We start from the raw sequence: 13155 nt of genomic DNA, 5'->3' as shown, positions 1-13155 counted from the left end.
AACAAAGCAGAAGTCCTTAAAAAGATGGAGGAAAAAGCTAAATTTATGCAAACTGTTAAATATTTCCTACAAGTACAGTCTCCTAGATATAGCAGGCATTAGCCTTCTAAGAATTGGTCCTTTCCTGTCTCTTCCGGGCCATTAGTCCAAACCCAGGAACAGCAGACCACCTAGGCTACAGTCTCAGGGTACTCACAGGCCTAAGCAGTGGGGGGCTTTCACTTCCAAAGCTGGAAGTAGTAAGACACCCCCCTATGGAAAAATGTCACAATGACTTAACCTTAAACCTTCCAAGCCCTGCTCAATTGCCTGCTCCCTTAGGGGGAAAGATCACCCTGCATGCAAAAAACTGACAACTCATTACCCAGGACAAATGGGTTTTAAATATAGTTTTCCAAGGATACAGGTTCTACTTCCACACCTTACCAACCACAAACGGTTGGCCAGACCAACCACCAAATCAGTGGGCAGAGGCTCAACAGCAGGTTCTCTCTCTTCTAAGTATCAGGGCTATTCATCCTGTCCCAGCAGAAGAAAGGGGACAAAGTTTTTACTCAAGACTTATCCTGGTACCCAGAAAAGACAGCTCCTGGCATCCTATCCTGGACCTCTCTATTCTAAACACCTTTTTGGTAATCCCAGAATTCAAAATGCTAATACTTCAACAGCTGCTTCCTATGCTAGGCAAAGATGCCTGGTTGGCAACCTTAGACTTAAAGGAAGCTTACCTGCACATTCCAATAAGGAAATCTTGCAGGAAATTCCTACGCTTCAGAGCAGTCTCCATGCACTATCAGTTCTCTGCACTTCCCTTTGGCTTATTTATTATGCCCAGGGGTATTCACAAAGTGTCTAGCTTAGGTCATTGCATTTTGCAGGCAAAGAAATAATCAAATATACCCATACCTGGATGATTGTCTAATTCAGGCAGAAAGCCAGGACATGCTACTAAAACATCTGGCATTTGTAAAGAAACGTCTAACCCCACTGGGGTACACCATAAATGAAAAAAAATCTCATCTAGTACCCTGCCATCAACTTGTATTCCTGGGAGCAAGCTTGAACTACTGGCCACAAAGACCCAGCTATCTGCAAGGAAAATCCTGCAAGCCCTGGGGTTCATGGCCTCTTGCATTCGTCTAATTCCATATGCAAGACTGCATATGAGGAAACTACAATGGTATCTAAAAAGAATATGGTGTCAACATTCTCAGGACCTGGAATCAATGATTCCTATCATTCCTTGCATAAAGACAGAGTTCCTTTTTTGGGCAGAGACCTGCTACCACAACAAGGGGCTCCCATTCACTCTACCCCTGCCGCCCAAACCCTAACAACAGACGCATCAGACTATGCATGGGGGGGCTCACTTGGCAGAGCAGTGCATTCAGGGCAAATGGAACCCGAGTCAGATGCACCTGCATATCAATCAAAAGGAAATGTTAGCTGTACAGAATTCCCTGACAGCCTTCAAGGACCACATTCTTCCAGGACTATTATTGGTAAAGACAGACAACATCACTGTTCTGTGGTACATAAACGAGCAGGTGGGAGCCCACTCGTACCCTATGTGCTGACTAGCCATGGCTCTGTGGAACACAGCCTAGAGCTACCAAGTGCACCTACAAGCTCAATTCCAGCCAGGCAAGCTAAATTCACTGACAGACAACCTAAGCAGAAATCTCAATGACCCACACGAGTGGAAACTGGAACCAAAGATATTCAACCTTTTGAGAAACAAATGAGGGAATCCAGAGGTAGACCTGTTTGCCTCCCCTCAGAACTACCAATTGGAAAAATTCTGCACAAGGATTTCCCGCAGTCAAGCTTGGAAAGTGGATCCCCTGTCCTTCACCTGGGAAAGCCTCTCAGTTTATGCCTTTCCCCCTCTGCCTATCCTCTTGAAAGTTCTGCTAAAGATCAAACAGGACAAACCAAGGGCAATACTGATTGCACCAGACTGGCCACGCCAACATTGCTACCCCCGCTTGCACAGTATGTCACTGCTGGAACCATGGCACCTGCCCCAGACCCCTTCCCTGCTGTCCCAGCAGGAGGGCCAGATTCTGCACCCTCAACTTCAAACCCTGAACCTTGCAGCCTGGTTAATTCCTTGAGCTGTCCAATAACATCCCTCAGTAAGTAGGTGCTAGATATCATTCTGGAGGCAAGGAGGCCTAGTACTAGAGAATCCTATGCTGAAAAGTGGAAAAGATACTGTTCCTGGAGCCAGACCCAGGGGATGGTCACAGCGGTGCCCAGCTTACCGCATATTCTTGAGTACTTAACAGAGATGCTCCACAAGGGCCTTTCCTTCTCGTCAATTAAAAGTTATGCCTCTGCCATTTCAGCACATTATAGTACTGAACCACCCCTCTTCTCTCACCACCTGCTAAAGCGATTCCTCAGAGGGGCTAAAAACTTAAGACCCCCCCCAGGAGAGCCCCTACTCCAGCCTGGGGCCTTAACAGCCATCTTCCTAGCCATCACTTCAGCAAGAAGAGTGTCTGAATTACAGGCCCTCATGGCAGTGGAGCCATTCATCATCTTCCATGCAGACAGGGTGTCCCTCAGGACCAATCCTTCCTTTATGCCCAAGGTGGTGTCTAGTGTGGCCCTTAATCGGTCCATTCATTTGCCTACTTTTTTCCCAAATCCACAAAACAAAGGAGAACAAATACTGCTCTCTTTGGACGTGCACAGGCAACTTAGATTTTATTTGGACAGGACTAAGCCTCTCAGAAAATCTAACAGCTGTTAGTTGGCTTTGCTGCAGGGGCAGAGGGGAAAGCCATTTCAAAGCAAACCATTACTAAGTGGATAGCCCATTGCATTCATTTCTGCTATAAGCACCATGGAAAACCTACCCCACAGGGGATAACATCTCATTCCACCAGGGCTGCATCTATCTCTACAGCCTTTCTTAGAGGTGTTCCTACCAGTGACATCCTAGAAGCTGCTACCTGGAGCTCTGTACATACCTTCACCAAGCATTACCACATGCCTATTTTTTCTAAATCCAGAGCTGGTTTTGCCACTGCAGATTTGCAGGGCTTATTAGCTGGTCTTAATGCTGTCTAACTTCCTCGCCCCTTCCTTAGCTTTGGCAATCAACCCAAATGTAATGACTGCGACAGTGAAACACGAAGAACATAGTACAGTTGTGTACACTTACCATAAATGTAGATGTTCGAGTGTATTCACTGTTGCAGTCCTGGTTACCCTCCCTCCAGCCCCCTGACTTCTCTTGGCTGTACTTTTCTTCTTGTTTAGTGTATTTCAGCTTTCTGGTGTATTTTCTTTTTGTTGGAGGTGTAACCTAACATATAATTGCTTTCCATTATGAGGGCACCTGACATCTGGGGCAAGAAAAACTGATGTAATGGCATCAGCTGCATGTTTTATACCCCTGACGACCTGACATCATGGAAGAAAAGACGGCGTCCGACGCAGGAATCTAAGACTTTGATATTCAGGCCGGCTGAGGGCTACCTGCAGGCAAATATGTAATGACTGAAACGGTGAATACACTTGAACATCTACATTTATGGTAAGTGTACACAACTGTACTTTCTGAAGGAGGTATGGGCCTTCTTGAAATTGAGTGCATGTATAGATCTGCAGTCGTAGGACTGCACACATACCTGCTGACCTCAAAAGACCCAAACGTAGTGAACGTTTTGAAACATGAAGGGAATAAATCTATGATGACTTCTCTGCTTAGTCTAGCAGAAGCATATTGGCGTCAAGCAAGAATGGAAGCCAAACCAGAAGTAAATAAAAAACGGGCAGCAACTGAATGTGCCAATAAGCATAAAGAATATATAAGGTGAAGCATCAGATGAGAAGGCAAGAAATGTGTAAACGCATAAATATGTTGCAAGTATTGAAAACTTCTGGAAGAACCTTGTTCTGATCTGGATTGAACGCAGGGATGGTTAAGGAGAGGTGAATTCAAACCAAGAGAGAAAGGTTAATATTAGCGGCCAAAGGTAGTGGGCTGCATACATGTTGGTTTACAAAGTCCATTGAACGTGTGGGAGAAACAGACAAATGTAGGTTTTGTAAAACAGAACTGGAAACAGTCGTACACTTCATTGCTGGTTGTGACATATGGCAGAAGGACTGTATACTGAAAGGCATAATAATGTGGTAGGACTGTTGCACTGGGGACTGTGCAAACATTATGGTATCGAAGTGGCTAAAAAATACTGGAAACATGAGCCACAAAGTATCATTGTAAATGATGAAGTCTACATCACCCATTACCAACAGTTCAAAAGATAGATGCTAGAAAACAGGATATAGTGGTCCATGAAAAGAAGCCAAAAGTAGCATTGATCATTGAAATCACCACACCCAGTGACTACAGCGCCCTGCGTACGGAGAGGTACAAAGTCATAAAATGTCAGGATTTGCAGGCAGAAACGAGCAGTGTGGAAGAAAGGTACCCAGACGGTTCCAATAGTAGGAGCAAAGGGTCTTATCAAAAAGAATCTACAGGTGTATTTAGATATGTTACCAATGCATGTAACTCTGTGCGAATTGCAGGAAGAGTCATTACTGGGCACATTGCGGGTGCTGTGTAGATAACTACTTGATGACATCAAAGATTGAAACAATACTAATTTCATAAACTTTTGTCATACTTTGACTTAGGAATGGGGTCCATTCCCATCATGGTATTAGAAGCTCAAAAGATTTGGAGAAATTAAAAAAGTAAGATAATGGAAAAAGTCAGAAAAGAATTTAGCATGAGGAAAGGAGTCCCAGTGAATGAGCCTTCGAGACCCCTCCTGTCCTGGTGGGACTGGTAGATGTAGGGTTCAGCATGGCCTAGATTTGTCGTTTGACTTAAGACCGTAGTTTAACTGCAGTCTCACCTGTAGAGAACCCTTGTAAGAGGGGCAGTAGGCTACATTCTTTAAGGTGCAGTTAGTCTTCTAAGAGTTAGCTGTGCTACAGTTTAATGTAAGGTACTAGGCAGCTAAAGCCCTGTTAAAATTTTTGCAGTTCTTTAGACTCTGGTGCTTTGATGTCAAGTATGAGCCTCCTATTTTTATGATTTTTCCCTGCTGCCTGTTTTACGTCCCCTGTACTGCTCTGTCTGACCACTGCTTCCACTATGGTTACATGGATGTTTGGTCCAATGTTAGGCCTCTGGGAGTGTGACAGAAAGGTGTCTGAAGCTCAGCAGTTACTTCTGTATAAAATACACCTATTCTGCAGTAGAATATCGGGCAGGTGTGAATAGACCTCCTTGGCTTTGGGTTCTGTCATTCCCCTTGTCATCTCTGGATCTTCCCTCTAGAAATGGGTTCCATCACAGAATCATCCTTATGTTCAGATCAAGGAGGAGACCTCTAATTCTGACTAAATTCAGTCTTTTTAACTGATAGTGAGCATTCCATTTCCTCATTCTCATCCAGAAGATGCTTCACTCCGTGAAATGCAGAACCTGGTGGGACAGGATTTCATATATATGAATAATATACATATATTTTTTTGGGGGGGGGGGGGGGGGGCTGGGTTTGAGACTTGAGTGCACATCAAAGATTTTTTTCCCCTCCCTTTTTCCACACCATGTTCAGGTACTATAGTTAGGTACGTACTGGACAAGCAGTCGTACAAACGTGAGGATTTTTTGCTAACCTACTTCGCCTCATCCCTGCATGCTGACATCATGCTGTTTAGATTGGGCTTGGCAATGGGAGAGCTACACTGAGAGTTTGCCCTGGCCAAGGGATGTTCATGCTTTTCTCTGTTCTTCCTACCCCACAGCCTGGCATCTAAACCTTTGAGACCTAGCCTTTGCCTAGGGTTCATTAAATGATCTGTAGCATTCCCTGTACTCTAGGATAGCTATGCATGTCCTTCCTGTTGCTTGTCAGTCACCTGAGCTGCTACTTGAACTCTGGTCACCTGGCCATAGACAAGGCTTTATTTCTGTATGCCATCAGTGCTACATGAAGAAAGGTATTTGATCCCTTAGAGTTTGAAGGATCCCAAAACCCTATCTATTTCCTCTATTCCTCTCCCCAGTTATCCAACCATTCAGAGATATTGTTGCGTCTGTATCTCTCTAGACACCAGCTTGCTTACTCCTGCACCAGAAAAGCTCAGTAGAAGTTGAGTGCAGGACCAACATAAGTAACTAGACAAAAATCCTGTTGCTGACTCAGCTTTACTATCCTTAGATAGAACCATATCTAATTGACTCCTCTGTTGAACACCCCACATCATGAGAGAACAGGATTATATGTATGTTTGGAAGAAGGTACATTCCTCTGCCACTCCAGCAGATACGTTCATAAATTTAGACCCATATGGCCCCATCCCAGGGTGATGTACTTAAAACTGACAATATGTGTCAAGAGAAAGTGTAGTCTTCCAAGTCATGGATGGTGCACCATCAGCTGTGATGCTTCAGAACTTGATATCACAAATCCTCATTTTTTTCAACTTTTGTTCTACTTTCTGAAATGTACTCTTCAGCTGTATTGTCCTTTATTGTGCAACCTACTGCTGTTCTTCTACAGCATATTTAGTACCTTTGTTGATGAATATGTCCACTTGAGCATTGTTAACAGTATCTGTGCTTCATATGGCAATAGATGTCCTTCTATTTCACTGTTGCAGTATTCATAAAATGAGAGATCTCCTGCCAGGGCTAGCCCAATGTCCAGCCAGCATGCCAAAGCTTTTTTATCCTCCCAGTGTTGTAAGTCGGGCATATGCCCATGTGTAGGCATAGGACATAAAGGTGACATGCAGATGCCCCATACTCTGAATGTCTTTGCTGCCATTCCAAATGCCAGAGTTGAACATCTGTCTGAATGCTCTTTGCTGAGCTGGTTCTTCTGAGCCATGTACAGATAAGTGCCCCATTGGGTTTCCTTTTTTTTTCCTTTTCTTGTATACTTAAGGTTCATGTCATCCAGTTCAGGAAAATGTCAGTGGGAGAAGCAAATTTCCCCATAAAGACTATCACGAGAAGTGTTCATTCTACCTAGATGTCACATGGTCATACCCAATGTACTATTTCTCAGGCCTTTGTTCCCCAAAATCCTTCATAGCTGTCTATCCTCTTTATTTATCTTGAGAACCAATGTCTCAAACATTTGACCCAGCATAGCATGGCTGAATCTGCCTGCTCAGAGGTACACCCATTTCTTAAAAAGAAGACCAGGGAGTCTGTGTCTGATTCTGCTGTCCAGCATTCACTAGACATCTGTCTCAAGGTGAATGAAGACCTCGAAGATCATTCAGTGCAGACACCGGTTTCCTCAGCAGTAACAATATTGGATCCTGGCATGGAACCAGCTTTTCACACATACTCTGAGGCAAAGCAGGCATGGAACCAGCTTTTCACACATACTCTGAGGCAAAGCAGGCACCCACAGTGAACATTGAGGGGAACCACAGCCGATCATTTCCAAAGAGCCTAGGGAGATTCCCCAGATTCTGGTGTGGGAAGAAGTCCCTAATACACTTATTGAGTCTAGGCATGGCTCCAATACTGCTAAGTTGTTCAAGGCAGGTGTCCCATCTGAAGAAGCAGATAACTAAGGGCATTCCTCCCATTGCTGATGATCATCAGAAGGAATGACAGGATTTTACTTGGGGCTTTTTAATGCCTTGATGGCCTTAAGACCACCTCCAGGGAAGGGGGTTGGTTTGGGGGGTGGGGAGGTCTGTTCCTCCTCCTTGGTCCTATACTCCAGCTAAAAGGACTAGGGAGTCTGATTTTTCAGATGAGGAGGTGGATTCAGGGGATGAGTCAATGGCCGACTCGCAGATTGCCTCTCCATTAGACTATGACTGTGAAGAGGAGGATTCATTGAGTTCTGACTCTCTCTTTGAGGAGCTGTCCTTTAGGGACAGGGTAGTTTACATGATGGAGTATTTAGTGAGATTGCTCACAAGTCTTTGATATTCAAAAGTATTATGAGCTGTTGCAGATGGAATTACCTAAACCTTTTGTTGTCTGCCCTGCGTTTGATGCCTTGTTGGATACTTTCGCAGCTGTTTTTTTTAGCTCCCGATTCCCAACCTGCAACCCCTAATTAGCCTGAGGATTTTTATGAAGTGCCTGAGGCCTTTAAGTACCTCTTCAACTGTCCTTCCGACCCTGATGTTGCCTCTCTTTGCTGACAAAACCATACAAGCTTTTGCCCTCTTCCAAACTCCTTCCTGATGATTAAGACAGTAGGGCTATGGAGAGGTTGGGTAAAAGTGTACACTTCTGCCAGTCTGGCCTTCATGGCCAGTAATTATCAAATCCATATGACCAGGCATGTTTTGGCCCTTTTATCACAGCTTGGGGGACTTGTCGGACTTTCATGATTCTGAAGGAAAGACTGCTGCCAATCCTGAAGTTCCACTTCTCAGGTGGCCCATCACTCCATCAAATGTGGTTATGATGCAGCTGATGCAGCCTCTAGAGCACCTGCTTCTGGCTCATTTATGAGGAGGTACTCTTGGCTTCATCTGCAGGCTTTACCTGGTGATGTTAAGGCTAAGCTCCTAGCTGCTCCTTTGGACAGTCAGAATCTCTTTACTACAGCTGCTGCTGCTGACTTGTTTTAGACTGTACAAGACAAAGGCAATCCTAAACGTGTATATCTTTCCCATATCCAAATTTCAGAGAAACTATCCTAAGTTTACCTGTGTGAGTAGGCAACCTCATCAGCCTCCTTAGAGGAAGAGTGTTCCTAAGCAAATTTTCTCTGGTAAGGCCACCCAAACTTCCAAAATTTAAAAGCCTCTTATTCAGGGCACATCTGTTTCCATCTGACATTTTCTCCCTTTCCCTTGGCCAGGTTCCTGTTTCTCAGGTATTCCCCATCCCTCACTGTCTGGCAACAGACAGCTTCAGACTCTTGTGTTCTGTCCGCTATCTGTCAAGGTTATTTTATGGTATGGAATTCCCTTCCCGTCTTCTCAGGTCTTCCTCAATCTCCTCCAGACCAGCTTTGTTATTTTTCTTGAGTTATGCATGATTTACTGGATCAGGACACCATTCAGCTAGTTCCTGTATTCCGAGCAGGAATAGGTTTTACTCCAGAATTTTTCTGGTTCTCAGAAAAGAGGGCTCTTGAAGACCGGTCCTAGATCTTTCCTTTCCAAATACCTTTTTAAAGATTCTTTCATTTCGGATGCTTTACCTCCAGACTCTGTTTCCCTGTTACTTCCACAGGCTTTTCTGGTCTCCCTAGACTTAAAAGACACCTATCTTAATATTCCCACTCTGTTCAGATGTTTTTATGTTTCTCTGTTTCTGCCTCTTATTTTCAGTTCTCTGCTTTGTTCTTTGGTCTTTCTGTGGAGCCAAGGGTTATTCGCCAAATGTCTGGCCCTTGTTGTAGCCTTTTGCAGGCTTCGTGGAATCCAGATGTTCTCATGTCTGGGCTACCAGCTTCTTCGTGTTCCTTCCCCAGTCCAGGCTTTTGCAGGATCTGAACTTCACCATGCTTCTTCTGTACAGTCTGGGTTTCATTGTCACTCTCGAAGTCCAATCTGACCCCTTCAAGGCCACATTTTTCTGCCTTGCAGAATTCAAACCATTCCAGTGTTGGCTTCTCTTCCTTCTTCTAAGGTTCTAGCTCTTGACAGGTTACCTCTAGTCTCTGCTTCCCTTTTCTCTCATTTCTGCAAGGGAATTTTCCAGAGTCCTGGGGTTCATGGCATATCTACCATTCCCATGCTCGCCTTTGGCAAGCTTCGCATGAGGAAACTTCACTGGTACCTAAAGACGGTTGGTCTCCAGCATTGCCATCCAATGTAGTTTCCAGTTCCCTTCTTACTTCTTAGTCACAGACTCAAGTTGCAATGGTGCATTCAGCAGATCTCACACAATCCGAGAATGGCTTTTCAGACACTAACCCCTAGTCAGGAGCTATTCACATTCTCTTCCGATCTGGGGTGGGGAGCCTCTTCCAACAATCTTAGGGTCATCAGAGGTCAGATCACATCAGTATAAAAGAAATAAAGGTGCTCGTTCTTACTTTTTAGGCCTTCATTTTATTTGATCCCCAGCTTCTTTAATGGTATTTACAGATAGCTCCATGGTCATGCAGTACATCCACATACAGGGGAGCACAATGTCTTGTCTTTTCTTTGCAGACAGCTGTACAGGACAGGAATTTGGCTGTCTGACATTAAATAACCCTTCAGGATACAACTTGGCAGATGTCCAGAGCAGGTCCAGGACAAAACCCCACGAATGGATGCTTCACATAGAGGTGTTTCTGGACATAGCATATCAGTGGAGTATTCCTCAATTGGATCTTTTTGCCTCCCTTCTGAACAGACAACTTCTCACTTCTGTGCTAGAGTCTCAAGTCCTCGGACTTGGAAGATGAGTTCCATGTCCTTTTCATGGAAGGGAATTTCCTATATACTTACCCTCCTCTTCATCTTCTTTCCAGGGTCCTGCACAAGATCAGGAAGGACTCCTCAAAGTCTTACTGGTGACTTCCTCTTGGCCCAGATAGCACTGGTTCTCCCTTCTCTTTCACCTGGCCAGGAAGTCAAAGCAAGTTTCCTCACCAGATGGATCTTCTCATGCTAGGCAAGGGATCTGCCATTCACTCTCACTTGTTCACTCTTCAGTTGACACTTTGGGTGATAGCATTTTGATCCCATTTAGGCATCACTTTTCTGAGGACTTGCTTAAAGTTCTGCAGGATGCAAGGAAACACATTGCCAGAAAATCCTGTATTGCTGAATGGAAGAGATTTTCTGTTTGTCTCAGACATCACCAGGATCCCTTTTCAGTGGGGGTCCCCTTTGTCCTTTGTGAACTGCTCTGTGCTGGTTTAATATATTCTCCTGTTTAAGTTTACTTGTCAACATTCTCTGCTTGTCTGACCTTTCACCTGCCTTGGCCTCTTGTTATGAGGGCAAACAGTTCCTTAAAGGCGTCCCTCATATCAGACCTCCAAGAAAAGCTATTCCTCCCTCTTGACCTTCATTTTTGTTCTTTAAATCGGACCCAGGCTCCTTTTGAACACACCTCTTCTTTGCAGCACTGTACATGGAAGACTTTTATTGGTTGTCCTTACTTCTGCCAAGAGAGTTTTTGAATTTCAGACTCTGGTGTCTGTTCCTCACTTTTTGATTGTTCATAGAGACAGGATGTCTCTCCTTACTAATTCTTAGTTTATACCAAAGGTGGTAAGTGAGCTCTCTCTTAGTCTGTCCAGCTTCCTTTTTTCTTCCTTGTAATGTGCTAATGAGAAAGTTCTTCACACCTTGGTTCTTTATAGTTCGGATATTATTTGGGTAAGACAAAGGCCTGCCCACAAATCTGAGCAGCTTTTTGTTTCCTTTCATACCAAGACATCGGGTTTGGCAGTTTCTAAGCAAAACCATTGCCTCCTGAATTTCTAAGGAAAATGTTTTGATATTCCTTTCATGGAAAACAACTTTCTGCTTCAGTTAGGGCTCGTTCTACAAGGGCAGTGGCCTCTTTTGGATCTTTCTTCAAGGGTTTGTATACCAGATCCATCCTTGAAGCTGGCGCTTGGTCCTCTGTCCACACTTCTACTAAACATTGCAAGTTGGATGTCATTTCAACAGTTGGAGCAGGAGTTGCCAGGGTATCCTTCAGGAGTTTGTGGAATAATCCTTTGTGCCTTTCTCCTCCCATCTTTTCCATTAGCTTAGGTAATCTCCCACATGTTATGAATACTGCAACAGTGCTATAGAAGGACATAATAGAGTTGTGCAAAATCTTCCCATAACAGTAGATGTCATTGCTTTCACTGTTGTATTCAGTCCATCCCTCCTGCTCCTTTTATTTTTTTTCTTATGTAGGAAACTCTTTTTTTAGTCAAGGGGTCTTTGACTCTCTTGTTTCTTTTTCTGTCTGGATGCGCATGTTCTCCTTTTTTTGGGGGTGTCTGTAGTTCTCCTGGGGCATTTCAATGCTGAGTATGGAGCATTTGTATGTCACCTTTGTGCCCCATGCCTGTGCAGGGAACATACTACTAATGTATGATGCTGGGAGGATGTAAGGCTTTGGGATACTAGCTGGACATTAGACTGTTCTTGGCAGGAGATCCTCCAAGTTATGAATACTGCAACATTGAAAAGGACATCTACTGTTAAGATTTTTCACAACTGTACTTTCCTCCTGTCATCTTGAAGTGGTTTGAGAAGGGCTCCGTTTTTCATCTGTGATGTTTTCAGTGGGTGGGTCACATCTCTAACTGTAAAACTCTCTGAAAAAATAATCTTTTGTAAGCGAGTTCCTTTTGTTTTTGCTGTTTCAGAGTTCCTAAGTTGCTGATTATTGAAAAGATTGCTGTCTGCTGGCTGGACTTTGTGTGTCAGTCTACATTTGCATGACTGTCAAATTTAGCAGCATGTGTTGTGGTGTAGAAGCACTGTTTACTGTACTGTTTATGTACGACCATAGTTTCTTGACAGATGACACACAAAGCAGGGTGATCAACAATGAAAAATTCTCAGATGCTTAAAATTTAAAACACAGTCTTTAGTATTAAGTTTTCTTTTCTTGCATTTACAAGCAGCATTGCGATAAGAATATGTGGAAATGGTATTAAAAAACATAAAAGCTGAGTAATGTTCCTACATATTATGGAAACTCCTTCCAACTAGGAGACAAGTTGAGATAGGATGTTTTGTATTATGGAAACGTCTTTCAACTAGGGGACAAACTGACATAGGATGTTATGTATTATGGAAACTCCTTCCAACTAGGAGACAAACTGACATAGGATGTTTTGTGTTATGGAAACTCCTTCCAACAAGGAGACAAGCTGATATAGGATATTTTGTATTAAAAAAAAATTCACACTTTGGGCACCAGTTGTTAACCCAGTGAAAATACACTGGATTTGGATTCCAGTGTTTTAAGATTGATGGTAGTTTCTGTGTGTGGTATGTGATGTGAGGAAAGGTGTCTATATCACAGCTCCTAGTTTTAGTAATGATCTCCAGATCAGTGTGTGCCTATTGCATTGCAGAGCCTTTTATCATATTTTACCTGGACAGGGTGTCTCTGAGGACAAATCCTACTTTTATGCCTAAGGTGGTTTCCAGTGTAGTTCTTAACCAAACAATTCATCTGCCAACTTTTTATCCAAATCCGCAGAACAAAGGGGAGAGAATTCTGCATTCCTTGGA

General features: G+C 43.7%; 1 protein-coding gene across 13 annotated transcripts in view; it reads left to right on the top strand.

Moving 5' to 3' along the window:
• Window positions 1-13155, top strand: part of EPRS1 (glutamyl-prolyl-tRNA synthetase 1) — a 1752234-nt gene that overhangs the window by 648506 nt on the left and 1090573 nt on the right. The gene's annotated exons all lie outside the window — the stretch shown is intronic.

Source organism: Protopterus annectens, chromosome 1.part0 (assembly GCF_019279795.1).
Source record: "Protopterus annectens isolate FY-2018-M chromosome 1.part0, PAN1.0, whole genome shotgun sequence".
Taxonomy (NCBI): Eukaryota; Metazoa; Chordata; order Ceratodontiformes; family Protopteridae; genus Protopterus; species Protopterus annectens.
Note: the sequence above shows the minus strand (reverse complement) of the source record. Positions and strands in the feature narration are given on the sequence as shown.